The sequence below is a fragment of the Suncus etruscus genome, chromosome 4, assembly GCF_024139225.1.
Source record: "Suncus etruscus isolate mSunEtr1 chromosome 4, mSunEtr1.pri.cur, whole genome shotgun sequence".
Lineage (NCBI taxonomy): Eukaryota > Metazoa > Chordata > Mammalia > Eulipotyphla > Soricidae > Suncus > Suncus etruscus.
In genome coordinates this window covers 31,295,439-31,298,687 of record NC_064851.1, presented here as the reverse complement: position 1 = coordinate 31,298,687, position 3,249 = coordinate 31,295,439, and positions in this window count along the sequence as shown.

Below are 3,249 nucleotides of genomic sequence, written 5' to 3'. Positions count from 1 at the left end.
ATAACCTCACAAAAATGAAAACTGAGCTCCTATATGATCCAACAATAATACTCATAGGGATGAGTATTATAGGGATGACATAGGGATGTACATTAAAAACACAAAACACAATAAAAAAAATGCCCTCTGCACTCCTATATTCATCACAGCGCTATTTACAATAGACAAAATCTGGAAACAACTAGGTGTCTGACAACAGATGGTTGACTAATGAGGCTGTAAAATATCTACACAATGGAATACGCTATAGCCTTCAGGAAAAATGAAGGCATGAAATTTGCATATACATGGATGGACATAGAGAGACTATTATGCTGAGTGAAATGAATCAGAGGGAGAGAGGTAGACATAGAATAGCCTCAGTCATCTTTGGGATATAATAAAAATAAAAGACAGTATAGTAATAATATCCAGAGACAATAGAGATGAGGGCCATGAGGACGGGCCCATGATATGAAGCTTGGCACAAAAAGTGGTGAGCTAACTGCACGGAGAACTACCGTGACAATGATGGTTGGAACTGATCACTCTAGACAAGAACTGGGTGTTGAAAGTGATATACATGTACCCCCACATTAACAATTGTACATACTACAATATCAGAAAGGAGAGAAAGAGAGAGAAGAGAATGCCTGTCCCAGAGATAGGCAGGAGGTGAGGATGGGAGGGAAATGAGGGCCAGTGGTATTGGGAAAGTTGCACTGGTGAAGGGCAGTGTATATCCTATGACCGAAACACAACTATGAACATTTCTGTAACCATGGTGCTTAAATAAATTATTATTTAAAAATAAAACAAAATGCACTCAGTGCACCTTCCCATATTTACAGAAAGATTATGCATTCTCTTCTTTCCAAAAAGCAGAGAGAAAAATATAATGTGCAATTCAGACCATCTGGAAGGACAAAGAGATTCAGGTTGTAAAAGGCCTTCACAAAGATTAGCAAATTGGCAAAATAGTACAGGTTTACAAGAAGAAATGTGTCATCTACATTGAACAACTCTAGCGGGAAAAAGCAAATGGCACAACTATTCATATGGGCATTTATCCCAGAAAGTGATTATCAATAGATTAAAACTAGACAAAGATCTTTGAACACAAAACTAAATCTCACCAAATGGAAAAAGAAAAGGGCAAATTTAAGGGAAAAAAACGCTTGCAAAGATGCTGGAATAAAACTATTTTATATACAATTTGATTAAAAACTGTAAAATAAATTGTCTTATAAAGTATCTCATTTATCTGTGGTATATAAAATAATTGTACTAAGGAATGCACAATGGCAAAAGAAGATTCCTAGATCACCCTTGACCCCAGAGCATAGTTAGGGATAACAAAGAAATCAGGGCAGTAAGGAAGATGAGAAAGGGAAGTAATGGGAGGGCAGAGATCAGTGTTTTGGTTATATTCAGAATCTGGCAGACAATTTGAAGCTCGCCACAAAGAGTGGTGAATGCTGTTAGGGAAATAACTACACTAACAACTAGCATGACAATGTTAAAGAATAAGAGAAGTAGAATGCCTGTCTCGAATACAGGCAGGGGTGAGGGAGTTGGGGGCATTGGTAGTGAGAATGTCGCACTGGTAAATGGGAGGTATTCCATTTATGACTGAAACCCATAGGAGCAGGCTCTCATAGGACGGACCGCTGTTCGATCCCTCGGCATCCCATATGGTCCCTCAAGCCAGGAGCAACTTCTGAGTTCATAGTCAGGAGAAACCCCTGAGCGTCACCGGGTGTGCCCCCCCAAAAAACCAAAACAAAACAAAACAAAAAAAGCCCAGACACCAAATGCCAGCATGTTCTTTTGGGGCGGGTGAGGTGGCGCTAGAGGTAAGGTGTCTGTCTGCCTTGCAAGCACTAGCCAAGGAAGGACCGCGGTTCCATCCCCCGGCGTCCCATATGGTCCCCCCAAGCCAGGGGCGATTTCTGAGTGCTTAGCCAGGAGTAACCCCTGAGTATCAAACGGGTGTAGCCTGAAAAACCAAAAATAAATAAATAAATAAATAAATAAATAAATAAATAAATAAATAAAAGAAACCCAACTACAATCATGCTTGTAATCATGGTGCTTAAATAAAGATTTTATATTTAAAAACAAAGAAATTGGCAGAGTGGTATAGCTATACATCCAAAGCACAGATTCAATAATACTAAAAACATGAAATCTAAGCTGAAACCACTGAACTTTATTGTATTTGCCGAGATAGCAAGCACGTGGTAGGATAGGTCTGTATAGGGGTAAAGGATGACAGTATGGGGACACTGGTGATGGAGATGACACGGGTAGTGGGATTGTTGTTTAAATATCTGTCTAAAACTCGACTATCAATAACTTTGTAAACTATGGTTCTTAATTTTAAAATTTTAATAAATGCTTTTATTTGTTCAGGAAGTTTGCTGTATGGGTTAACTAAAAATTAAAAAGGTTTGTTTTCCAAAATTGTTAAATTCTATACTAAATTTATAACAGATATAGACCTATAAAATTCCAGCTGATATTTTAACAGTAATATATACACTATGCAATAACATTAATACAGTATGCAGGATTATGCAGTTCATGAAGAAAATTACTTTATGAAAAAAATATGAAAGGCTGAGTAATAGCACAGCGGTAGGGCATTTGCCTTGCATCGTTGCATGCAGCAGACCCGAGATGGACCTGAGTTCATTTCTGAACACTGGGTTCAATTCCTGGCATCCCGAAAGGTTCCCCGAGCCTGCCAGGAGCAATTTCTGAGTGCAGAGACAGGAGTAACCCCTGAGTTTTGGGTGTAACCCAAAAACAAAAAACAAAACAAAACAAAAAAAAAAAAGGAAAAAAGAAAAAATATATGGTCATTCTAGAAAACTATAAAAAGCTTTGATAAAATGCATTATAAATTTCTAAGTTAATATTTAAAAAGATGTCAACTAACTATATTATTTTAAAAGTATACCTAAGCTTTAAAAATATACTTTTTAAAATCACAATCTTTACTAAAAATAAAAGTGGTCAAAAATATTGTACTTCTCAGCAGTCAATAACAAATCACAATGAAATGTGAACTAAGATTTCAAGCTAATATTAAGAGAGGAAATATCTACAGTTAGTTTATAAGGAAAAATTTATATAATAGCTTTCCACTGAGCAAGTCAATGCATTTGTTAAGTTATTAAGTAAATTTAAAGGAGAGGTGGGGCTCTCTAAGAGGCATTAATATGCTAATGTGCTTATTCTGTGATTGTCCAGGAAAGAAATTTA